Below are 27,534 nucleotides of genomic sequence, written 5' to 3'. Positions count from 1 at the left end.
GTTGGCTGAATAAAGGTTCCCGAAACTTGCCATATTTAATATTGGGTTCCTTTAGAACACAATGTAGTCAGTCTGTACCGCTATATATAATTGGTAGGCCCTTGAAGATACCATCAAAATCCATGACGTCACAGCCTCCAGGTGCGGGAACTCAAGTAGGTGTCGCCACCCGTATTTAGTTCTTGCGCTTTTTCTGGCTTACCAAACGTCTTAGCGCTGTAAGAGTGGTGTTTTTGGTGTTGTAGAACGGTAACTTACTGATGCAGAAGAAATCATTTTTCACTTTAGTGTCCCTTTAAGCTAGTAATCATATAGCACAGTTTGGCGATGTCAAAAGCCCTCGCCTAACTGTTTGGTATTTGTGTCCTGACCTCGAGAGCTTTGACCATCGGTCCAACACCAAGTAACCCTAGACAGGGGGCTGCAAGTCAACACATCTCTCTCTCTCTCTCTCTCTCTCTCTCTCTCTCTCTCTATATATATATATATATATATATATATATATATATATATATATATATATTTATATATATATATATATATATATATATGTATATATAGCCGTGACATCGAACATAATACGAAAGGCGGCCGGCCAATGCCAAACTACCCTTACCAACGAAACGCTTTGTGAATTCTGACCCACATTCATGGAGCGGACTAAAACATCAATATCACCAGTGTATACGACCTGTTGAACCTCCCGCGCTCTCTATGAACCAGAAAGAGAAATTTTCGGTGGCCTTAAGTTAGTGGTAAAGATCTTGGCCTAGTCATGTGCATGGCATGTGCTTCGCATGAAAAGGGTGAATGACAAAACAATAATACATAGAAATGAAAGACGTTCAAAATTTTCAATAAAAATACTTTTTACGAGCGTCTCCCAAAAGCAGCTGTTTACTAAACCCACAATTGCGACGTTATGCTCTTCTACATGCATACTGGCTAAGTGTTCTTGGATATTTGCAATGAGAGTAATAGCTTAGGAAGGAGTGCCGTAATTTAAGAATACAGCAGTGGAAAAACACAAAGGAGCATAAACTTTTTTCGAAGAGAAATGGTAGTAGATTGTGAAGGGGTTAATACTGATCTGAAGAAAAACTGCCGCCAGAAAGGCATTTGTCCTCAAACGTAAAAATATAGGACGAGTAGCTGAGTACTGCTAAGCTTTGTTTTGGCTCTCATAAAAGAAAAAAGAAGGACAACTAATCCACAAGGCCAAGAGCTTTCTCGTTACGGATGACAATAAACGGTGTCGGCTCAGATTGACCCTGCTGTGCAACGTCTTATCGACGCCATTACGAGGTGTCCAACTGGCAAGCTGTCGTAGGTTCGAGGCGTGTAGTGAACAGCTTACCAGCTGAGAGAGAGAAACGCTGCGTAATTTAAAACTAACGAAAAGAGCAATACGTCTCTCACTCTTCGCACTCTCCTTTTTATCTGCCCTTCATAGATTCAGCGCCAATTTATGGCTCCTGCAGACGCGCCGATGTGCTTTGCGCGGAAGGCTGTCGACGACATAACAGGCGGGCAGGGCGACAATCTAGTGCTGTAAGCGACATCAAGCTGTCTTTAGCAGATCTCAGATTTTGCCGGTGTTTGGCGCTGAGAAATTGTGCGAATGTAAACCCACTCAATGAAACTGTGGTAATGATTAGTTATAGAAAAACTAAAAAACATATGTAGGCATTATTGTCACCTATCCCACTTGCCACTTTGCTACAGCCTTGATCCTTGAGGGCATTAAACTTTCGGGTGCGATGTTGTTGAAGAATAAAGAAAGAGTACACATCTCAAGGAAGCAAGAAGTTGAACCAGGACAGAGTCTGCTTGACTAATCTAAACTAGAGGAGGAGGGAAAACGGGCGAAAACGAAAGTGAGGAAGACAGGAAGTAAGCTTCATATACCGAAAAAGACGGAAAACACTAAGGAAAAGACAAGCGAAAAGAAAGGGCATCAACTCGCAATTAACAACTCGCTTGTCTTTTCGTTGGTGTTTTCCGTCTCTTTCGCTGTATGACCCATGTACCAACTAGCCCAACAACAAGTTTTATTAAGGACGTAAGCTAAACACACAGAGAAATAATTTCTGCTGTTTGATGTGGCGATATACACCACATCAACGGAATGAAAGCCACATGCCCACGCGATAACAATGACTGATACTTCACGAGATAGTTGGGACTGGCCACTGATAGTATCTAACGTGGTGCTCAAACGGCTTCTTGGTCTTTGTTGAATAGAACACGCAAAAAGCACCTGTTACATGAACCGTTAAACCTTTACTAGCCACAATGTAGTGCACATGTGCTAAATAATAATCTTAAAAGCCCCTATCCCTCGTGAGCGAAGCACGCCACAGAGTGTGCACTTGAAATATATACCTCGATTATTAAAGGTTCGCAGTGGGGAACACTAATGCTCCAAATACGCGAAATCTCGGGATATATGCTTTCAGATTTCAACTATGCCCACATAAGAAGCATATAACCTTATGGCTACCATGCTGAAACTTGGTCGATGACTGCAATACAAGGCAATGATGTAGACCTATCCAAACAGCACGTGTGCCAAAGAAAAAACAAGCGTCACTGCGTAAACATGCCAGAGCGTACTTGGAGGTATTGAGCAGCCCATAAATATTGGTGCTAGAATGAACGAGAAAACCGGCGTAAGCGCCTCGGTAGTCTTGAAGGGACTCGAGCGCCTGTTGTGAATATAATATGAAACCAGAATTGAGGGTGACGTCGCCGAAAGCCCTACGTGACAGGACGCCGTTTATCAAGTGGCGAATAGCTTGTGTACGTGCGCGGGCACTCTAGGTGATCATCTTCGTGGGAACCTTGCTCATGCCACGCACGCACGCAAGAAATGCAAGAAACTAGGCCAAAGAAATAACACAGACATTTCAGGAAAGAAAAGATATACCTGACATTTTGAGCGAGAGCATCAAGATAAGTACTACGAGAGAATTGGGGACGCATCTTTGAGCATTACATCACAGAACTTTTTCTGCAATGCAAGACGTGGTCATACTGTCAACCTAGCATGCACAAAGCGAATCCGTAGTGCAGCAGTGGTTATCAAGTTTCCATGGCGCCACATATGGAATACACAGCGCACTCTGCCTGTCGCTCGTAACAAAAGAAGAAAAAGCTTAGCAGGAGCCACAAATAATGCTGGCACGTACTATCTCGCACGTGTGAATCGTACGGATAGAGCACACGGGGCTTGGTGTGAAAGGAAGGAGGGAACGTTGGCTCCATCGGTTAAACGTGTTCTTATACGTAAACTTTCGAGCATATATACCAAGAATCACGCAGTCTCATGTGTAGTTGAGCTTTCCTGTGGGTTAGTTGTTGAAACAAGTCGTGTTCAAGTGCCCCACTTTAGAGACGCAGCACAGGATAAAGAATCTCCGGACTCCAGAGGCTGTTTCATCGTCTTAACTAAATAATTGCGAATAGAAGATAATAGCACCCGACTTCTCGTTGCGATTGTAGGTTCTTACGTGATTTTCGAAGGACTTTTGCATAGCTCCGCCCTAATATTGCTAGAACACTTTGGGAAAACTCCACTTAGAGCTGAAGAACTCTTCGAAATTCCTGCACGAATTAAATGGCTGTCGTGCCATCTGAAACACCACGTGCCTGTCTGCCTCCATGTCGTACTTTGTATTAACGCTATTACCCGCCCTTCAGAATGAATTCCAGCCAGCTAGCCCAATTTGCTGCCTCAGCTGCAACGCGATGCAACGGTATACTTGAAGATAGACTTTTCGACAGAATTACCTGTCTGGTTGGGAAATCGATTGGGATTTTCAGACTGACTTCAACCAAATAAGTGAATTTTATTAGCCTGACGTTTCGTAGCCTGTTCAGCTCCTTCGTCAGGGGGTATTCTTCGAGGGAGGCGGTGTGCAACATTTAAAGGGTGTTTCGTAGAAAGGTGGAGAGCGTACGAAAGGTGGGGAGACACTTGATATCCAAAAAGGGGGGGGGGGGAGGGGGGGCGGAGGGCGAAAGGGTTGGATGGCTGCAGCGGTGCTGGCCGACTGGGATGACCGATGATGGGAGAGCTTGACCCACTAGAGTGCTGTTGACAGGATGGGAGGAGGCGGGAGAAACGGGTGGGCACGGAGGAGCGCAGCGCTTTAGTTGTTGGTAACCTCGACCGGGGGCCTACCTGGCTGGGCGTCTTTTTTTTCTTTTCGTCATGTCACCAGGGCCATGGATACACACCGAGGGTGGGTTGCCCTTCAAGCGGTTTATGTTACCCTCCCGTACTCTGCATGTGCCATGACTCCAGTAGTAGTCTCTTTCGCAAGTTCGTCTCTGTTTGAAGGATTTGGGTTTCTTGGAAAGCAATTTCGTGGTCGGCGTGTTCACAATGTTCAGCGACGGCGCTGCGTATACAGTTGAATGTTCTGACATCATTCTCGTGTTGGCTGATTCTTTCTTTTAGATTTTTGGTTTCCCGGATGCACGCCGCCCGACAGTCGGCACAGCTGATTTTGTAGACGACGCCTTAAGCTTTTTCTTTCGGTGGACGATCTTTTGGTTTAGGCAGGAGGATATTGACAGTGTTTATTGATTTGTGCGCACCTCTGAGGGCTTTTTTATATATTCGGCTGAGAGCATCATTGGTACCCTTGACGTATAGGATGGATACTCGTTTCTGGGGTAGGGGAGAAATAAACCGTCGAGGATCCCGTACTCTGTAGGGCATGCCATTGAGTGGAAATGCGGGCGGGAAGGAACGGAGTGCACAGCACAGACACTCACTTACAACTGAAGTTTAATGAAAGGTTTTCCAGGAAGCGGAGGGCCGCACATGCGCAGCCAAAATGCTGATACAAAGCTCAAGCCTTATCACATGCAAAAAAAAAAATACTAACGACCAAGGAGTTGCCGGTAAAGCAACTGACGAGATACTGACACACGTGGCAGATTGTGCGTATATCTGGCCAGTCTCAATAACTTATCTCGCCAGTATGTCATTACACTTGTTTAAAATTGATGCATTTCTAAATAGCGGAGTGCAACCGCAATCTTTGATGTGTGCAGGTAGGTGCATACCACTCGCAATAGCCTTTAAAGACGCCAAGTGCTCCGTGAGTCGGTGGTTTATACATCGATCCGTTTCGCCAATGTAACCTTTACCGCAGCGGAACGGTATCTGGCAAACGACCTCAGTGGCGCAAGTCACTAGGGAGTTTACACGTCTCTTCTCACATGCATTTTTTTAACTTTTCACTCCGATTGAGCATTAGCGAGCACTACCTCATGATCTTACTGGTGGCTGTGAAAACAACGTCCCCCTCTTGCTTGCGTCCTACTTCCTTCAGGTTGTGCGAAACTGTATGTATGCAAGGCATCACCACAGCCTTTTTTGGTTTCCCCTTTTCATGTGGGGTTGCGGCGGTTGCCATTTTCAGCTTCTTTAAAAGCGAACCACCCACGGCCACCAAAAGATTCGAGATAAAGCCCGAATTCTCGAGACCTGACTCCTGCAAACTGAAGCTGTGCTCGACCTTGTGCAAACAGGACTTTCTGAAGAACGAATTCAGGCAAGACAAGGCAATCCCTCGTTTGACGAGCTTAGTATGTGAGGAGTCATAAGGTAGAAAACTTTTCTGGGAGCGTGGTAAATATTCCCAACAAACATGGTAGCCCCATTTAATATACAAAGCGATGTCTAAAAACGGCAACAGACCATTGGATGGAAGTTCAAGGGTAAAAGACAAAGAACATGAAGTCTTATTAAAAAGATCTAACACACTATTAGCTGCTGGTAGGGGCGTTTTGTCATTCGGTACAATTAAAAAAGCAAGAAAGTCATCAACGTCTCTGTAAAGGAAAAGCGGAAACCAAGAAAGGTTGTGGTGATGCCTTACATACATGCAGTTTCGCACAACCTGAAGAAAGTAGAACGCAAGCATGAGATGGACGTAGTTTTCACAGCCCCCTGTAAGCTCACGAGGTTGTGCTGTCTAATACGCAATAGGAGTGAAAAGTGCAAAAAAATGCATGTGAGAAGAGACATGTAAACTCCCTGGTGACTTGCGACTTGCCACTGAGGTCTTTTACCAGATACCGCTTCGCTGCGGTGAAGTTTACATTGGCCAAACGGGTTTGTGTACATACGACTGACTCACGGAGCCCTTGGCGTCACTAAAGGCTGTTGTGGGTTTTATGCACCTACCTACACATCAAAGATTGCGGTTGCACTCCGTTATGTAGAAATGCATCCATTTTAAATAAGTGTCATAACAGACTGGCGAGATAAATTATCGAGGCTGGCCAGATACACGCACAGTCTGCCACGTGTGTCAGTGTCTCGTCAGTTACCTTGACGGATAAAGAAATTAGATATCTCATTGGGCGTTAGTATTTTTTGCGTGTGATTAGGCTTGAGCTTTCTATCAGCATTTTGACTGCGCGTGTGCTGCCCTCCGCTACCTGGAAAACATTTCATTAAACTTCAGTTGTAAGTAAGCGTCTGTCCTGCCCACTCCATTTCTTCCCACCCGTATTTCCGCTCACCGACACTACATGATGCGCTAACTGGCCCAACAGTCTACGCTTCTATCCCGTAGTTTCTTCCCTTTATTTTTGCTGTCTGGTTGTTTTTCGAATGAAGCCCTCTCTGTAGCCATTCTTTTTAGGTTCATTCGGAACAGTTCTCTTTTCTTTCTTCTAATCTGTTTTCGATAAGGAATGGCTTTCGGCTCTTATGAATAAAGAAAACATCAGATATCAGAACAGTAAACATCAGATATTGCAAGTTATGCAGTAACTGAAAGTATGAGTACATTTTCGAAAGATTGGTGAGCAAGTCAATGGTGGCTTGTGTGAAGAGGTACTATGAGCAAAGGTATTTTGACATCTACAATACATTGTTTAAATGGCCAATGTTCGGCATGTGGACAGATGTCTTAAACTCACTCATCAGGGCTGCAAGAAAATTGAAAGGGTATTCATCTCTCATACAACGAAAACTGCTCATTTTTACAGCAGGTCCAACGAATCGATAATGCGCAACAAAAGAGGAAAACAATCCAATCAGTTTGAATGCCATGGTCTTATAATCCCTAAACAAGTGAAAGAAAAACATAAGTGACTGAAACTGCTCATCTGGGAAGTTAATTTCATTTTTTAGTAAAGATGCAGCGTTCAAGAGCGTTGAGACCCATTGTTTATAAGAAAAATAAAGACCAACAATCATGAGCGTATTTTGCAAATACTAGTCGAAGAAGGATCGTGTAGGAAAAGGAAACACACGGTGCCAATATAACGTGTATAAAACCTTAAGGAACGAAAAGACCTAGCACGCCTTCTGCCTGAAGTAGACTTCAGTGACTAGACAGAATGTGATGTTCTTATTCAACATAGCCACGGAAAACCTTAATTCGTTGTGTTTATTTAGTTTGAAAGCAACCGTGTCGTCACGACAAGCACCGTTTGCCCCAACAAACGACCCAAGGATTGAGCAAAGTGGTAGCCATTGAAAGCGTGCAATGGGTATCATAAGTTAACATCAAAAGTAGCAGATAAGCAAGAAAAGACTAAGCGGCTAGTGTTCTTAGTGAATAAGGAGAATTAGATTGTGTATGTCTTTTCCATTATAAACAGTTCACAAAAGGAATCACATAAAACAAACTGGAAAAAAAGCCGCCCCATATAAATGTCCACGACATGATCATACCCAGACATCTTAGACATAGCCCCTGCGGGTATCTGTCAAACTTTACCGCAGTTCACCAGCGTAACACAATTTGCAGAATTAAAAAAAATGTTATTTCAGAATGCCACCCATATTTAAAGTACTTTCACTTATTACATGTAGAGGGTAGACGCCTTTATAGTAATATCCGCATTGACAGCGCTTATTTGTAGTAGCAGTAGTAATAATAAACTTTATTTAAAGCGGACTGAAGTAAAGCTTCGTCACTCGCAGCTATGTTGTAGCTTAATGCTGACCAAAACATTGATACAACGCAGCACAGGTGTTATTGCTATTAGCACCGGCGTGGATACGCCTTATTAACGCGTCAGTGAGGTCTGAGCAATGTTTTTGCGATAGCAATTATCTGGACACCCCAAACAAAATTTTGCCATCGTCGTCGCCGTGAGGTTTTGTATACACTTAGGTCTATGTATGCTATATGTCTTGTCACGCTATACGATATTCGGTATATGCGGGTTATATTGCCACACCATTCCATCACTAAACTTGCTCAGACCTGGTCTTATATGCTTGACAAAATTATTACTGAGTATTTTAAGAATGGTAGCCCACAATCAAACGTCATGAAACAAAAGACCGACAGCCCATGGCTTCTATCTTAAATCTTATCAGACTTAAATAATAAAAGTGCGAAACAATAACAGAGTTCAAACCTGCACATGATGTAATTTTATTGGAGTGGCTGTGCACTACTTCCGGGATCGGCACAGGAAAAAAGGTTTGAAACATAAATGAGACGGAAAAGGGTTAAAGTCGCTAAGAAAGATGTTGGCTTTAATTAACGCACATAAATGAAACTGTCCGATGGCAGGATTCGAACAGAAGACCCTTAGCGCAACAGCTCGTTTTTACTTAGCTTACGTTTACTTCAATTCATACTACGATTACCTGCTAGGAGTCTTACACTTGTTATATTCTGAAGTGTGACTATCGTATTCATTGTTTGGCCCTTATGGCGTATATGTGACATTTTCATAAGATACGCAAATAACTCTCAATAAGTGCATTTAAACTGATGGTTTAGCAGAACATTTACCATAAATGCGCATCACATCACAAAAGAGATGTATAATTTTTATACATTACTTTGGTGTAAATGTGGAACGCCACCAATATCACCGTTAAAAGCTCAGCAGTGCCGACTTGTTTCCTCTTTCATGGTGGTTTCTCTAGAACCATGATAGCCTGCTATTTTGATCACTCGCACATTTTAAATACCTGCCTCAAAAACCTAGAACATCATAAAAGAGAAAGTACACACAGCATAAGCAAACGTTTGCTAAATCTTGTCTCTACCACACGGGTTCACAAAAAACATAAGTCTGCGCTAATGCTAACTTCTAAAACGGGATGCTATTGTGTTGCTCTGAATTCAAGTTAGTGCGGAGCGTATGCAAATCGTGCCGCTAGCGCCAAAGTAACTTGGAGCGCTGGGTGTTACTAGTTCCTCGGAAAGTGCCACTTTGCATATTCCCAAAGGTTTTCTATGTTAGCCGGGTTCAAGTTAGGTATATCTGAGAGCAGCGCTTCTCGCATCATTAAACCCGATCCGTGCGACAACGGTGCTTCAGAGCACACGCACAGAAACAGTCTATTGTTGTTTTCTATACACAAAGAGTGCAAGAAATGTGCTTTAATTGCAAACAAATTTTGGTCCTAGTTCGAGTTTACGTTAAGGAGGGTTCTTGCACTGCTTGAGTCTACGGCCTTTATTGTGTCGTGGCCTATGCGGACTACATTCAAAGACCACACGGCTGGCCGCACCTCCCGAGGCACAGTGGACATAACTCTTGCAGTAATAAAGGCCCGACGTGAAATAACTAATAGAATAAGAAATAAAATCAATACAGTCGTTGAGATAAGTGCTAACGCATTCCAGCATGAAGGTTAGAGTTTTATAGAACGATTGGTTCGTTTCGAATTATCCCCCTTTTTACATTCGTCCCGTTGAAGCACATATTGCAGTGATGAACTACAAAGTACAGAATGAAATCAACCGTGATTAGTCAACTTAGTGGAATTACATTATCATGGCACTGGTAACTAGCTTACATTTCGAAGCGACAAATTCAGTAATCATTCTCGTAAAACCCGAAAACCGGACGTCGGCGTGTATGTGAGTCATTGCATAGCTCATAGGCCCATTGAAAGTCTGAGACATAGCAGCTGAGCCAGCAAATTGCTCGTGCCATGAAATGTAGTCACAAATAATCTTGTTGCAGTGAACATTTAGGCAGTCTTCCTCTTGGAGAGAGTATTAACGATTAATTTGTTTTGATACAGTGGGCGATGTATACACTTAAGACAACCATTTTACAGCTAAATAGGAACAATCAGAAAACCACTGTTGCAAGACGCATCATTAGCACAAACACTGGATTTCTTTTTTGCTTGAGTCTCGCCATTCACAAAAGTGTGGAACGACAAACCTTCTACTGCAGAAGAAACTGTTAGCCTATGAATGACACGTAGAAGTTAAAAGGAGACGAAAGAGAAAAAAGAAGCATTGGTGAATTAGCAGTAAATGCTATAGAAATGCGGTCGATGAGACCCCAGCAGCATAGTTTCTTCTGTATGTGCGTCCCCAACCTATCAGCGTCTGTTCCACTACCGGATCGTGAAAAACTCGCTTACCGCAATTTGTAACTGCTAATGGCTACGATTCTTCTCTCTGTCCTATCCTTTCAGGCGTACCCCAAGGTTCTGTCCTTGGGCCCCTTCTTTTTCTAATTTACATAGACTATTTACCTGATTGTGTTAATTCCTCTATTTGGCTTTTTGCAGACGACTGTGTTGTATATCGCATGATTTCCTCTGATAATGACACATCGTTACTGCAGACTGACCTTAACAATTTTTGTGATTGGTGTAACACATGGTAGATGAAACTCAGCGCAACGAAATGCAAACTAATGAAAATTTCTCGTAATCTTTCCATTAACACTTGTGAGTGTAACATAAATGGTTCACATAGGTCTCGAAGAAGTGACTACTTACACATACTTAGGAGCTCACATTCATTCTGACGTGTCTTGGCAACCACACATTATTTATATTATCAGTAATGCTAACTGCATGCTTTGGTACCTGCGCCGTAATTTTTCAGTGGCCCCTTCTTCTCTTAAACTCCTTCTTTATAAAACTTTTGTTCATTCCAAGCTGGAATATACATCAGCTGTGTGGGATCCATTTACTGAAAGTCTTATTAGTCACCTTGAAGCCGTGCAGAATCGTTGCGCACGCTTCATTTTTTTCCAACTACTCCCGTCTTTCCAGTGTTTCATACATGAAAACAGCCTTACAGTTTCCATCTCTTTCCTTACGCAGGAAAATAGCACGTCTCTCCTTATTTCATAACATTTACTACCACAACCCTCGTCCTAAGCAGGAATTACTTTCCCACCATTCATTCGTGTCACCTCGTATTGGCCATCGTTATAAAGTGCTTGTTCCTCGTTTTCACACTAACCAACACTTTCATTCTTCCATCCCTCAAACTTGTAATGATTGGAACCACTTGCCTACCTCCATTGTATCTATTACGGATCCCAGTGACTTTAAAAATGCGCTTGACTATGTTACCTAACATTTCCATTGTAATTTTTATTTCTCATTTATTGTTCCCACTTTCTTCTATAACGCACTATGGGCCCTGAAGGTATTCAAATCAATAGATGAATTATATATATATATATATATATATATATATATATATATATATATATATATATAAACGAAAAGAAAGGGGGTTAACCGAGGGACCCGATAATTATTAGTCATATAATGAGAAGCCAACAAACACTGACACCAAGTACAACATAGGGGAAATTGCATGTGCTTAATAAATGAAATAAAGTAATGATAAATTAATGGAAATTAAAGTGGATGAAAAAACAACTTGCCGCAGGTGGGAACCGAACCCACAACCTTCGCATGTCGCGTGCGATGCTCTACCAATTGAGCTACCGCGGCGGCGTTTCCCCATCCACTGTCTTGGGTATTTATGTGTACTAGTAGAACCCTGGGAGTGTTAGCCAGCGCCCCCACTCACAGACCTTGGCGGCGGACGTGGAACGTCTTTTTTGCCGCAGGCGTCACGAGAACGTGATCTTTTTCGGGTGAAGGCAACTGGTCAATAAACCCACATATGCTACCTGAAGGCATCAGTGTTGCCGGATTCGAGACCCTCTCGAGACCCTATATATATTTATATATATTCGAGCATTAGTAAATTATACTTCTGCAATACCAAAAAGCCACTGTTACCACGGGAAGAGACTTGGAAAGCCAAAACAGGCACGAAGTGGAGAGACAGGTTTTATTCGTTTGAAATCAGCGCAGATACGAGCTGTTTAGTCGCCAAACGGTGCCTTTGTCTTGTTTTGTTCTTTGACGTCGGAAGCTTTCATTTCTGATATGCGTCAAATTATCACAATTACTTGCCCAGCTGACGGCAAAACTACCTCGTTCTAACTGCCGCATGGTGATTGTGATTAGAAAGGTATGAGTGTAACTGCGAACGAATTCTAAGCGCCCCTTCACATTAGACAAGCCCTTGCTAGAAAACCTTTTTGCAAAGCAAACACTTAGCTGAGGTTCATTAAACCGTGCCGACGCACCGCTCGTCAGATCACATCTCTTGTATCTACTGTTCTTTCAGGAAATCAGGCAAACTTCCGTCGCGATTCCTCAGCTACACTTCTTAAGCTCCATAACGCTTGTTAAGTAATGTGTCACGAAGGCTGTAGTTTGCTTACCCGCTTCGAAATTTTTTAGCTACTCGGTCACAGCTTGACCATACGCTCTCCAGATATAAAATTACTCCCAGGCCAGCAGAGAAAATATGTAAGCGTTTCGTATAGTGCCCCTAAATAGGAAGAAACCAATGGCTTATACTTTAGCGCCTGAACTAACCCAGCTCCGGTAGCTTAAATATTTGCCTGTACATCCTCTAGATTTGCCTTAACATCTCCTAAGTTTTATCTAAACATATACGCAGCAAATTATATACCTTTTTTAAGACGCCGTGAAAAAACGCACATACTAGCAGACATCATCGAAGCACAGACCAAGGCACAGATCGTGCAGCTGTCGACCACCAGGACGGGCAGATGCATCTTAAGAATCAGGGATAAATGCGGAGGCACAGTGCAACGCACGCAAGGTCGCGCTTTCAGGGGCACTTTCATGGTAGAACCCGTTCCGAGAAATGACCACCTGCAATTCAACGAGAGGCGCCGAAAGGCGAGGGACCGAGCACGGCTGAAATCGACCACCAACGGTCCGAGACTGGCGATATTTGTAGACGCGGCCCAGTACGGGCGCAGCGACCGGTATACGCGGCTGTCTCGATACACTGGGATGGTACACGATCATTAACGCAGCATCGGTCAAGGGAGTAACGTCCGAAGGGGCCGAACAGGTGGCAATAGCAATGGCAATGAGGGACTCCGAACGCCCTTACTTGTACACAGATTCGCGATCGGCGGCCAGAGCATTCGCCTCGGGCTCGATATCGCGGAAAGTGGCGGCCGTCCTCGGCAACGAGGGAGCCACGGGTCATCATATCGTCAAGTGGTCATGACATCGTCAAACGCGAACGAGCTGGCGCACGGACGCGCTCGAGGACTCACGCACCGCGGTGATCGTGGCGAGCGAAGTGGCAGGGAGGGAGGAGAGCACCGGGACCCGGTGCTCGCCTTCAACGAAATGAAAAAACAGTATCAGCTGTCGAGGAAGACCTTCTCGCTCCCCCACGATAAACTCACTAGACCACAGTCATCGAAATGCAGAATGCTTCAGAGAGGGTCGTTCCCCTCGAGAGGCAGACTTAGCCTTTATTCACCAGAAGTAGAGCCGCTATGTCCGGATTGTGGCGAATCGTACTGCTCGCTAGCGCACATGCTCTGGCAATGCTTCGCGTTAAGCGGCACCGTGTTAAACAAGAAGACTGGGTGGACGCCCTGCGGAGCGACGACCACCAGACCTAGCTCCGGGCCGTACAAAGGGCTCACGAAAGGGCGGAGGCTCACGGGCTTCCCGTCCCAACGTGGGTGCGGCCCGCGACCCCTTCCGACAACTAAACCAAAAGTGGGTGGGGAGGGGTTCCTCAGGACTCAATAAAGTTATTTTCTCCTCCTCCTCCCTCCACCTCCCTCCCATTAACAGCTTTGCTGTAAGAAAGAATATGTTAAAATATAGTTCCGTCTTGTAAGGATTGCGCGTTCCGCTCATGTGGGGGAATTTCATGCCAGCAAGTTCAAGTATCGAGAAAGTAAGCCACTCTAAGTGCACGGAATCGCAGCGATGAATTCTCACCTTAAGCTAAAAGCAACAATAGTCTATGTTGTATTCGGAGTACCAACTAGGGTGCGGGCGTCTATCGTGCGAACCGCAAAGGAAACGTACATGGTGGTTCGTGCAATGCATGCTCCGAACCACAAACGTGCGATCGCCTGCGTTGAGTATATGCGAAAGAAGGGCAAATTCAGAAGGATGTCGTGCGAGCACTGAGGTCTTAAGCTATTCAATGCATGGACTTTGGCGTACTGCACGATCTGAATTGAAGCAAGCCTTGATATGCACTCCATCACTCACCTACAAAGCAAATCTGGACCCGGTGAGAAACTAACCATAAACTGCGATACCGTTCGGTCTGTTCCATTATTGTGGTGGGTTCACCTCTGTATACGACGTGATATGTTTCCCGAAACACGGTGTCCTTGTTTGTCAAGGTGGGCATATTTCAACATATTTCGAAACTGTTTCTTTGCTCAGGCGATGAGAGGCGTTTAGTAAAGATCCCATCGCCGTATTTTTCCCCCTTTTGTGAATGAAAATTAGTTCTCTCTCTTTTTTTCATCTCAGCAAAAAACAGTGGGGGAGTCGCCATTATCTTAGCCCTAAATATGCAGAACCTGAATGCCCGCAGGGTCTTGTAATGCTGCAAGCTGAATATCTACGCAAGGCCTATGTTGAGATGTAAAACCGAAGGTACGTTAGTCCTTTCAAGCACTGTCATTGATTTTTTCGATGATTTGAACACGCGATGTGGAAGAGGCACTAGTCACACATATTCATTACACAAGGTTCTATTTCTAAATCAAGATGCTCTGACAGCGAATGTGTGTGGCATACAAGAACTCCAACGCGCATGCTTGAAGCTATGGGAAGCGAAGCTATCGCGAAGTAGTTAATTAAATGACATACGACTAAAGCGATGCGTGTAACCAACTGCCCCTATCTTCATTTTGTGCAGCGTGTAATCTGTTTCAATTTTTATGCAAAGAACAGGTGAGAACCGTGATGCCTGTCTGTGTTTTACGCACTATGCCGTTCGCAAGCTGTGCCGAAATGCAAACACCAGTCCGGGTGGTTTGCCACCGAGAGACGTCGGCACAAAGTAGTCAGGAGGACGAAGGCAATGTTTGCTCCTCTTTTGGTGGAAGGATGATGAAGAGAAGGATACGCAGAAAGAAGAATGACACACATGGTATACAGTACAGCCCTTGTATCGTGGTGCACATATATGTGAGCACATTCGAGGTTTCCATACCGCTTCTGGCACAATGGGACATACTCATTCCGCAGGATTGGCCACTAACGGGCACACAAAGAGAGACCTGAGAATAGGGGTAGACAAAATATAACAGAGTTTAAAGACAGGTGTCGAAAATACTGCGCTGTTTCGTTAAGAGGACTACGTGTACTAGAGTTGCGTATGAGGCGACGTTCTGTATGCGTTTTTATGTATTGAGTTACTGTTTCGTTATGCACAACTGAAGTGCGCTCACTGGCACTACGTCGGAGGTCAGCATGCGAGGCTTATTTGTATCATCTGGTGCACATATAATTATTACACAGACAAGTATACCTTGCGAGGCACTGAATGACCGATGCACACGATAACGTGGTGGGTTATACGCAGAAAGCTTCACATATTAAAAAAAAATTACCCGTTTTTAAAAATTTAGACAGTACTGTAGACAAGTGGGGTGTGTCGCAAAAGTGGAAAGCGCCTTTTTTTTTACATATAATATACATAAATCGAACGTTAGCTTGCGCAGAATATTGCATACGGCATCCGCAATTCGGGTCCGTCGTTGTTTTCTGTTACTGTGAGTGCGTAGTTATTTGCTGCGAGTTGCTGAATTTCCTGCTAGATGCGGAGCTACACGCTTCCTTCATGTTTTCTCATTACGCCTCGAGGCAAATCCTCAACTAAAAAAAAATGATATGTCTGAAAGTTGTGCGGATTTCCACGAACATTTTTTTACCAGCTGCATCTCTGCACACAAACCAGCACAGCTCCTTGCACTTGTTCAAACAAGAGCAGGTCCGCTTTACTTTTATTGTCACTTCCGAGATTCAGTACTTTTTCTACCGGAACACAAATCTTTTCCCTTTCTTGTTTTCCTGGAGGTGATATTCGCGATAAAGCGTTTCTTTAATGCAACACCGGCGTAAGGCGACAGGCAAGTTTGAAAAATATGCGCGTTCCTTTCCCTGCTTGGATCATTACTCAGCGAGCAGAGAGTATCGCGTGCGTGGTTCACACGCGCCGCAGCGAAAGGCGCAAACGAGAAAATTAAATGAACTTGCTGCACACAGCGCGCCGACGGCAGGCGGTGCATCACAAGGCACGAATGATTGAGCTCAGCGCTGCGTGCACAGAAAGGCCTCGTTAGAGTTGAGTAAAACTGTCCCTATATATATACTGCCGTAGACCAGCTGGCGTGACGCCACTTGCGCGTCAGTAAAGGAGCGCTGCAAGTACACTGTAAAAAGCAACCGTCATTTTGACGGCCATCTTTTTATCTATTTTGACGAGCCGTCGTTGTCAAACGCGAAAGACTGCGACTTCTCCGTGAACGAGCGAGCGAGGAGAAAGAGACGGAGAGCGCAACACAAGAGAGATTCTAAGGAAGGAAGTTGAAGTGTGGGATTTAAGTGCAGCGCAGTAACGAGAAACTCTATTGGCTGGCGCGTAGGGGTACGTCATCGTTCCACGTGCGCTTCGGGCCCCCGCGGATGCTTTCAAAGAAGGAGTCCTCCTCGTCCGGTTGTTGCCTGAGCCAACGTTTCATGAGAAGTGGCTCCGTCCCCTCGCTTTTCTTTGTGCGCGCTGCTACTGCCTGGGTGTGCGTTCGGCTTTTTTCGCCATTTTTGCCTTTTTGTGTGTGGCGCGTTGGAAGGCCGCGAAGACGCAATCAAGGAACGTGTGGGCATCGAGCTGCAGCCGAAAATCAACTGCAGCGGGTTAAGGTAAGTGTAGTGTGTTCTGCATATATGCTTCTTCGTCTGTTTACATGCTTCGTTCGTGCAGCACGTGTTCTGTGAGGCACATAGCTCACGAGAAGCACGCTAGTTCTCACGCGTAATGTACTGCACGCACCGATGGCCGTGGGCCCGAGACTGCCGTTTAGAGACGTGCTTCTGCGTAAAGCAGAAACCACACAACCGCGATCTTTCGCGCGTGGTCCTTCGTGCTTGAATCGCGGCCTCATGGTTCAGCCACGTGCAGCGATTTTCAGGGGCTGCCTGCATCCACGTGTTAAAAAAAAAACTTTCTGTGAGGGACACTGAAGCGTACGAAGAGCATTGGCGCACGTTAATTGAAGAGAGTAGAAGAAAGTCGTTTTTAGTACCCCTATCATGCAGGCACATACAATCCCGATCGAGCCTGACTTTCGATCACTGCTTCGCGGGCCAAGGATCGAAATCGAGTTGGTCGAACTCTAGCGCGCTATGCGTCGTTGTTTAAATGCAGAACACCTGATAAATGTGCTTAATAGGCAGTAAAAGTAGTTGTAAAAACCATTGTTTACATTTTACATCATCAGTTTGACTTACCATTTGACTTACCATTTTTTTACATCAGTTTGACTTACCGAAATGTTCGGCGTTAGTCTTGCAGAGTTAACAAGTGGCTGAATGTTTTCAGTGTTCGTGTACTGATAGTGTGCAGTTTCATTCTTGTAAAGCATTAAGATATGGGCCTAATTACCTTAAATTTTGGCAATAGTTATTTCTGAATAAATTTGTTCATTTTTATAGTTTATTGCCTATGGGCCTCAAACAAGGGCCAAAAATTTATTTCGACTGGCGTGTCCATTAGCTGGGAATTATTCAGTAAAGTAAATTTGGAGTTTTCTAATTATATACCGCATTTTCATCCACTTCTGCTGAAATGATGCTGTACCTGAGGTGTAGAAAGTGCCTTGATGACAGCAGGATCCTTAGAAGTATGGTTATGACGTATTATTTAGATGCATGTATCTGATCCCTTTGATGTTTTCTCTGGAGTGCAATAACATGTGGCTTGTGAATTCCCAGCATGCAGCTGAAGGGGGGCCGGAAGGACTGCCAGCAACGCCGCACCTTGCTGTCATTGGTGTGTATTTGTCATTTATAGAACTTTGGATCAAAACATGGCTTGCACACTGTATTTTACTATTGTATGATATAACCTGATTTTGTGTAACCTCACCCTACTTAGTAGAACATATTCAAAACTTAGAAATGAGGCTAGCCCAGGATGAAAGGCTTAATTGCTGCTTCATCTTATATATGTGAAGTTTGTTTAATAATTTAACATGATAACAGTGTGCAAGTTTGGCCAGTAGTTTTCCATTCTTGTTAGAGTGCGCAAAAAATTTCTAACTCAGTAGCAGTACTGTCGATAAGTGGTGAAGGCGGGGCGATTTCTGCACTATAAGGTGATATGCCAGAGTTCATTGTGACTAACATGCAGCTTTTTGACTTGCCAAAAGCATGACTTTTTGCTAGAAAGCATGAACGAAGCTGAACTGGGCTTTTCTCATCAATGTCATGGCAGGCTCAGTACAAAATGGAGGGCCACTCTGGCTTAGGAAAGTTGCCGCGGTGCTTGCCTAAGTTTCGTCAACTCGTCACTATTCTCCATTATTTAAAGAAAAAGTATTCTATCGACAGACAAAGTTGATTCTTTTTATTTGTCGGGCAATATTTGTAGATTTTCCCACAAACAATTTCTGTGTAATATTTTGTGTTTACAAGTAGCAAGGGTCTTCAACAGATATAATTAGTGGTGTGTAAAGCACTGATAAGGGAGGGCATGTTGCACGTCTGTCTACTGCCAGGGTACCATAAGGCCTAGTGACACGACTCAGTATGGCTTTTTATGTGTACATTTGAATTCGCCTTCTCTCAGTGTACACATCGAAGGCCATAGAGTTACTCGAATTATTGGATCGCCCCTTTAGTGCAGAGCATTTGCTTGTGAACTAATTTTTTTTTCCTTGCAGGATCAAGCATGGGGGACATAAAGAAAATCATCGTTGCAGTTGATGCTGTAGAATTCATCTCTACAAGAAGTCTTGAAGGCCATGGGCCTCCTCCTAGGTGCCTTCTTTGTTTTCAACGTGGCGTACCCTCCCGACTGCCCCCTCACCATGGAGTTTTCGCAGAGGTAAATGAGTGAATATGGATGATGCTTTTGATAACTAATCGGAAACCGAGAAAATAACGTGAGCAGTAGGCTTCTTTTTCCTGAAGAAAGGCACTCGCCCTCCTTAGCCAGTGCCTGCAAGTGACCAGTCCTGCCCTGTTCCCCTATAATTCAGATGTCACATACATTCCTCTCGTGCATTTCTGCGTTTTATGGCACGGCATCACGTTGGTTTGTGGCACAGCTGTATGGTGTTTCGCCAATCACGGCCGTCTTTAGAAAGTAGAATGGCAAGGTTATTGACATAGTGCTGCTTGCCTGTGGAACATGCTGACAAGCCTTGCACATTTGCTAGCTCTGGCAATGAGTCAGAGGGCTGCGAGGTGAAGGTTGAAGTTTTTATTTTAAATTGCACCGAGTTCTGGTATTCTACTTGCAAAACTGGAGATTTGATCATTGTCGCATTACTAATGCACCAGCTTGGCAATTTACAATGCCTAAACTTGGTCACGTGTCCTGTGAGCGCATCTAGATAGCGCTTTTCGGTTTTACGCATAGTTTTGTTAGTTGGCTACCGCAAGAAAGGTGCAAGGACGAAGAACCAGATAGGTCAGGTGCTACTGTCAATGATTGCTAAATGTAATGTGTGCAGCACTTTTATAGGTAGCGACGTCAGGAAAAATGGGAGCGAGAATGAAGTGAAATTGCAGTTCTTTTAAGTCAGTCTACTATGTATCGTGTCCATTGGCTAATGTCCTAGTGCAACATTACAGTGTGCCTAACTATGGGTTGCGTCCACACATGTGGCACTAAGTTGCCGAATGCCTGTCTGCACTTTTACAGACCTCAGGTTCCCTTGTTACCATTGATGCAGTGCTCTCTCTAGCCTGTGTACAATCAGCCCCAAGAAAATAGAGCTCACTACCTCACCTTCTGGGCACTCAACAAACCTTTTGCAATGATGAATGTCAGTTTTTTTTTTTCGTTTTGCATTGAAATTGGAGACATGACACATAGGCAGGACAGCTTCACAGGTACTGTCACAACCATTACATGGCACTTTCACCTGGTGATCTTTTAGGGGCTGGCAGTGTGATTAGCGCCTTTAAAAAAATTATACTGTGGTCCCATATTTGCCCAGAATTGCTGAGTACTTGAAAAGGACAGGTGAAAGAGCCATCATAAAGGTTGCTGTCGGCACCTGAGAAGTTGGCCACCCTGTGTGTCAACAGTTGCAGTGTAAAAGAAAAAAATTACACATCCATCATTGTGGCAGGTTTGTTGATTGCTCAGAAGATTTCAGTAAGAAATTCCGCTTATTTGCAGCCAAGGGCACAGAAACTAGAATGAGCATTCTCCAAATGGTAAGATGAAGCATGATAACGAGGTTCGTAAATGTACGCACGACTGCCTGCAATTGCAGCCTATACCTGGACATCTGGGTGTTACATCAGTACTGATTTATGTATGCGGCTGACAGCAGAAACCCTGAAATGCAGCAAAATGCTCTTGTATAGTTACGGTTTCTAGAGTCTCTGCATGTTCCCTGTATATGATGAGCACCTATTGTTACTAGAAATCCTTTACGGGTGTATGTGCAATTGTGGGTTGTTTTTACGAGTTATAATAATGGTTACATGTAGGTACATCATCCATCATTAGTGCATGTATATGTAGCTATTTAAGCGCACTACTACTGTGCTCACATTTGCTGCTACATGATTTTAATCGTCTTTTCATTTCATAATACTGTGTGTTGCAGAAGGCAGTGCAGTTCACACATTCATGGCATTTCACGTGTGTAGCCAGAGTATGTGATTGCCACAGTTTATGGAGCATGGATTTATTCTTTCCTCATCCTGTTTCCAGGTACCTGGGGCTGATCAACCCAACGAAAGGGCGCGGCAAAGGCAGGGCCGGCAGAATCGCGCCAATGTTACTCAGCCTGCTGAAAGCACTTTAATTTATGAATAAATGTGCAAGTAGAAATGTGCGTTTTTGTTTTTTGTTGCATGTTTCATGAGGTACTACCCACTGCAAGTGGCTGTCATGTGGCCATGTTGACAACACAATATATTGACACAGAATTATGTTGACACTTGTTGTGTTGGCGGGCCATCATACTAACAGTACAGTTGCATTTCATGTTGCCAAGCCAAGTTTTGGAATGGTTAAAGGCATCGTCATTTTTAAATAACAGCGTGCTATTACTTTGATGGCCAACGCTGTACTGACAAGTATATAAATTTCAAATTTGCAAAAGTCGAAGTCATAAAAACGGTTAATTGACAGCTTGCCCTCACAGACAATCAAATGGTATAATTAAGGTTTGGTTGTATATTGAAATTTATAAAAACGACATAGAAGTCAGGAAAAAACATTGTCTTTTTGAAATGACGGCTTGCTGTAACTGCTACGGTCAAGTGCTGTCAAATTGACGGTTTGGTTGTATTTCACATTGACAAAAAAAAAACATTGAAATGATGCAAATACCGTCATTTAGAAATGATGTTCTGCTGTCACTTTGATGGTCAAATGTCATCAAATTGACGGTTCGGTTGTATTTTAGATTGACAAGAAAGACGTCAAAATGATGGAAAACTGTCATTTAGAAATAATGTTCTGCCGTCACTTTGACGGTCAAATGTCATCGAATTGACGGTGCAGTTGTATTTCAGATTGACGAGAAAAACATCAAAATGATGAAAAGACACCGTCATTTGAAAATGACGGTGTGGCATCATTTTGACGGCCAAATGCTTGGAAATAGAGCTGCCAAGGTATTTCCCGTCATTTTGACGGAATTTTTTTTACAGTGTAGCTTAGCAAAGGGCATATTTCATCCTGAATACCCGCCATCTTTCAGAAGGGCCACTCTGCACGCCAGAAGTTCCCCTCAATGTGTTGCGAGATGTGAAACTTATGTATCACATTTCTTTTGCTTTTTCACTCTTAAACCAGATTTACTACATAAAAATAGAATTATTTCCTCCATAGTTGTAAAGCTTTAGATAAAGATTGTTTTGCTTTTTTTTAGCTTTTTTTCCCGAACATTCGCTACAATATAGTTCTGCAAACATTTTATCGCTTCAAAAGAAGAAACAAGGTAAGAAAAAAAAATGAAACGCTGTTCAGCCTGAGTGTTCGAGAATATTAAAAAGTGTTGAGACTGTGAGTCTACCTCGCAAATGAGTTTTGTCAGTTTCCTAACGTAAATCGTGAAATTCATTGTTCGTTGAGTGCAATTAACAGACAGACAGAAAAAAAGTACGACAGCATATACACCGTTTCTGTATGTTTCTTTTGCGCCGTAGAAAGAATAAACTATCACCAATTTTCCCAGTTTACAGTGAGCCGAGATCGTCTAGAAATATCAGGACAAATGATAGGTATATAGAGAGAGCGCATATACACGAACCTAGCCGGTCACGATCGCCACACACTATCACAGCGCTAAGTTATTTTCTCCGCATGTAGGGTAGCAAACTGAATTTGCCGTTTGGTTAGCTTCCCTGCCTTTCTCATTTATTTCGCCTCTCTCTGTCTCTCTGTGTGGATCGTTAAATAATTAAACAAGCGGTTGCAACGGACAAGTGATGTCAGGCAAGAACCACAAGCGTAGCAAGCACCGTTCTGAACACGAAATCCATTGTTTAATTTAAATCAATGAAGAATAAGTTACTTGCAACAACTTGTCTTAAAGGCACCTTCACGTACGAAACTGGTTACTTGCAAACCTCTTGCGTGACCTAAACTGGAATAAAACTCCGTTATCTTTCACGCATCCAAGCCAACTAACACTGGAATACGTAAATTTATTCGAATTCGTCCCGACGAGTTTCTTCTTTCCAAGCAGCCGTAGTTCCCCTGGGTCTCTGCTATGAATCTTGAAGCTCTTAGCTCTCGTAGCTAAATTTTACGCCTTGCGTTCTACAACCGGGTATTTATTTTGTCATCTCACCGAACTACCACATCGATAACACTCAACAACCGATCCGAACCACTTGATGCTACCAGGTGGCCGAACCGCTATTTGGCATGGGGGTGGAAAGGGCATTTCCTCGGCAGATACACGCAGAAATAAGTCACACTCGTATGTCGAAAGTAAATACCGTGAATTTTTAGCATTATATAACACAAGCCACCATAGACAAGAGAAAACATGTCATACCTCGTGACTATTTTCGGAGTCGTGAATAACATAGCCGAAAAGATTAAAGAAAAAGAAAAAAAAACGCTGCCAAGAAAGTGTCTAGTGCTGCCTCACGTAGAAGGACTGATTGCTGCGATGAGACAGACGATATTATTAGAGATTTGTGCATTTGAAAACGCAGGTATGCTCTTACAGACGTTGTAACAATTCGCAAAAAGTGCATGCCTAAACCAGTAAGAGCTTCATTCCGGGCTTTCTAGGAATGGTTTGTGCCAATAGAGTTAGCACCATGACGATTTCGTTTGCCAAATACGTCCTCCAAGGAAAGGAAAAAAAAAACTTTACGTAGGAAAAAGTAACCAAGTGAATATCATGCAAACAAAGAAATAATAATGAAGGGATGAAGAATAAAGAAGCACCCTTTTTATTGCTATGCGTTGAGGTATGAAATCACTTCTGTGGAAGGTCCCTGCTCCCGATAAAGAAGCGCCAATGATTCCTCATTGCTCCTCGAGGGCACAGACACGAGGCGTTGACACAAGAGAAAGACACCGAGACAAAAAGAAGGATAGCGAGAGGAAACGAGAGCATTCAGCCAGGACCGGACACAAAGAAGAGTAGCGAGGAATGACGACCGCGGCACGACCGCGGCATCTACGCCGTTTGAGCGCGCAACGTGAAGGACAGCAGCTGTTGCCGCAGGGCCAAAGCACCGAGCGTGAATGAGGCCCAGCAAGCAGCCGCGCGGAGACGCAAGAAAAGCGGCCAAATGAAACCATGCTTGCGCCTGGAATTGCATAGACGCCCATCACAGGGCAAACATGAAAGGCAACATTAAGGGTAAGGAAGTGGGGTGTGGGCAAGATATCAGCTGCAGACGCATCTGCGGGATGGCCTCCTCAAAATGCCCGCTCGCAATCGATGAGCGCTGGCCCAGCAATCAGTGAGCACAGCAGGTAGTCGGTGCGCGAGAGCACCTACATGCACACGCACGCACGCACGCACGCACGCACGCACGCGCATAAACAAACAAACAAACAAACAAGCAAGCAAGCAAACAAACAAACAGAGAGCTATATGCAGGCACATGTACACTTACGCAGCAACTTGAGCGCCCTCAAAAACGCGTGTTCGCTCAAACACACTAACACGCGCGCTCGCACACTCTCCAATAAAGAAAACGCACGCACAAACATACATACGCACGCGCACATTGGTATACGCACACATGCCCGGCAGTATGAACAGAAGTTTCCTCGGCGTTTAAGAGCCTCATGCTTTACTCGACTTGGCAAATCCTTGTTCATTCTTTCTTTCCTTTACGTTTATTGCGATAGCAATTATAGACACTCCAAGGAAATTTTTGCCATAGGCGTGGGCTTCGGAGTTGGCGAGGTGGTCAGTATGGATGCTTTGGTATGCGACGATAGATACTGTATTATTGAAATGTCAAAGTTGCGCTGACCAGGTTTTATGGTCTGTACTGAATTCTTCCGGAGAACTTCTGATAATCGCAGGTGCCAATGAACAGTCATGAAGAGCTCCATTCACAGCGTATGCCTTCTATCTCAAATATTCTGAGGTGAAAATTGCGAAACAATATTGATGCGAATTGTTCGAATGATCCACTGAGTGAAGAAGCCGGCGCCAGTCATCTGTATACAAGCAAAACGGCACCTCATTTCTCATTGGCTGCGACACCAAGTCACGAGCTCGCCTCGACGGAGCCGAGCGGGCGAAAGGGAACACCTGCTGGCTCGCTAGCGAGCCAAGTGTTGCGTGAGGTGAGAGGGCATTGCCGCGACGCCACGTCACCTTTATTCGTACTCTTGGAAGACAAGTGTTGGCCAAGCGTCTCAACGCGCTCGCTTGCCCGCGAGGAGTTCATAACTCGAAGGACCACTCCGCGGCGTTCAATTGGACAATAATGCTTTCGCATTCACAACTTATGAGAAGTGCTTAGGTGATGCAGCTCACAATTTGAAAGTGAAGTAATTTCACTGGCGCCGACGACCTTCACAGGTAGCGCAAAGAAGCTTGCAAGCCGTCATTACAGGCCACACCATTGGGCTAATCATTACAAGGGTGCCAGAAATTTTGGAGCTTCAGCTTTTAGTTAACATTAACACATTAAAATTCACTCAATAAGCCTGACGCATTTATCCGATTGAATGTAATAGCAGAATAACAGACACTGAAAGGGCATTCACACCGTCATTACCTACGCGGGCGCCGCAGCACTGTGTCGCTGACGCCGAATCCGTGGATTGCGCGCGGATGTTCAAAGTGTCTCCTGACACGCGAAGTGCATCGCACTCCAAAAATGATGACGCGAAGTCGACGCACCATAGAGAAATACATTAATTGGACGGACCGTCAACGCTGTGCTCGATCACCTCCGTGGATTAGCAAGTGCTACGTTGTGTCTTCTATACTTCGGCGATGAGCTCACGCACACTACAAGCTCACTAGCTTTCCTACTGAGCTGCTGTGTGTATGCTTTGTTCAGGGCAGTAACTGTCAAGCCAGTGCACGCTGACTAATGTCTATGGTTTCCCATCAGTCTCATTTCGTGCAGCGTCGAGCTGATTATGACGATGTTCATTGTCATCCTCATTCAAACTGGGTGGTGCCAAATAGTCACTTAGCCTGCTTGACTTCATCATGGTTTGTTACCTCTCTAGCCATATCGTTTTTTTTTTCTTTGCCTATCTGATCTTAATATTTTGTACCTAAACCTTCTGTTACTATTTGTGCCGTTACCTACGCTTGAAATGATTTCGGTCCTATCAAATCTTTTCTACTCTTCTTCCACCAATACTCTAAACGTGTCGCAGTCATTTCAACTGCGTGCCAGTTAATACTTTTATTTGTTTAACCCGAATGCTTCTGGAAGGTGAACATTCCGTATGAGTCTCACTCGGTGAATATCCTGGCATTCCATTACGATGCGCCGAGTCCTTCTCAAACTTTCTTTCCTTTCCTGTTTTTTTTTTTTGCAGCACCCATGCTTTATACTGTGGCACACATTTGCTATAGTACGTTTTTGTCGTCATGCAGCCAGCTTCGCCCTCACATGCCAATGCACTGTGCTGTGCCTTACCGTACATATTTACCCTGCTAATTTCCTTTTTGCCATTTTTGTATATCTCAACGGTTTCTTTTTTTCGAGGAGACGCCAGAGGAGACGCCTGAATGCGGCGCTAATGACGCCAGCATTCTGAGAAGTTTGGTCGCCAGGCCACCGTTGTTTTTGGCCATGAGACATTGTCTTGTGTGTTGCGTTGCGCCAACATGTCGCCCCTGCGTATGGCTAGGACCATGGTTAGAGTATCGTTCGAGAAGTACAAGCGCAACGCTAAACCTTGCTCTCGCTCTGAGTGCTTCGACCTTCAGGGGGAAACTGCCAATAAATTAATTTTGTTCGTTTTGCAAACAAAATGAGATATAGAATTTCACAACTGCAGCGCACAAATAGCCGCTGCTCATGCGAATGGCATTCTGACGGCTCTACCTCCTGAGAAGCGTATAGAAGGGAAAAATGCGAAGCAAGAGGAAATTATGAGCGTATACCGAAATTAAACTCACCCCCTCGTGTTCCTTGTTCCTTGTCTACCCTCATCTCTCTCGCGACCTTTGTCTTAGTAGCGTCGATCCACGGCCAACAGCTTGGGTGAAATTTCTAATCTTGCTTATTTTGTCGGAATCCTTTGTAATACCAGTACCTAGTTAGTGAGCTCAATGTTGTAGGATCGTTGACTGAGTGGCGAAACAGAAAAAAATCATTCCACCTAGTATATTGCCCCGCCTCCTAGTTGAGGGGGGGGGGGAGGGGAAGTGCGTCAATTTCTGCGCGTGATGAGTCATCACTATCGGCTGCGGCCCGTAATCTCGCAATATCGTGCCGGTGAACGGTTAACCCTCCTCCCCGGTTAGCCGATGCTTCTCGCGCCTACTTTACGGGCCACCAGCAGTAATTTTTTTTCTCAGAAGAGCTCATTCACTCTGCTACATCAAATAAAGCTTCTATGGCACTATGCCAGAGCCTGTCGATTACTCCGTAGCACCTATTCGCATTTATATTCATTGGCGCTTCGATCTCTCTGTCTGCTCGTTTCCTTCTTTTGTTATCTGCCGCATTATTTTATTTTTCGTTTACTCGCTGCCCAGCTTGCTCGTTCTTACATATACGCGTGCTACCTC

General features: G+C 44.2%; 1 protein-coding gene and 1 long non-coding RNA gene across 2 annotated transcripts in view; one reads left to right on the top strand and one right to left on the bottom strand.

The window, feature by feature from the left end:
- Window positions 1-27,534, bottom strand: part of LOC135903907 (leucine-rich repeat-containing protein 24-like) — a 1,007,861-nt gene that overhangs the window by 925,082 nt on the left and 55,245 nt on the right. The gene's annotated exons all lie outside the window — the stretch shown is intronic.
- On the top strand, window positions 16,845-21,118 carry LOC139057826 (uncharacterized). The gene is made up of 4 exons (XR_011513021.1): window positions 16,845-17,014; window positions 18,086-18,143; window positions 19,036-19,199; window positions 21,048-21,118. It is a non-coding gene; the product is annotated as an uncharacterized lncRNA (long non-coding RNA).

This window comes from Dermacentor albipictus, chromosome 3 (assembly GCF_038994185.2).
Source record: "Dermacentor albipictus isolate Rhodes 1998 colony chromosome 3, USDA_Dalb.pri_finalv2, whole genome shotgun sequence".
Classification (NCBI taxonomy): domain Eukaryota; kingdom Metazoa; phylum Arthropoda; class Arachnida; order Ixodida; family Ixodidae; genus Dermacentor; species Dermacentor albipictus.
The sequence above is the reverse complement of the archived record's forward strand: the minus strand, read 5'-3'. Positions and strand labels throughout refer to the sequence as shown.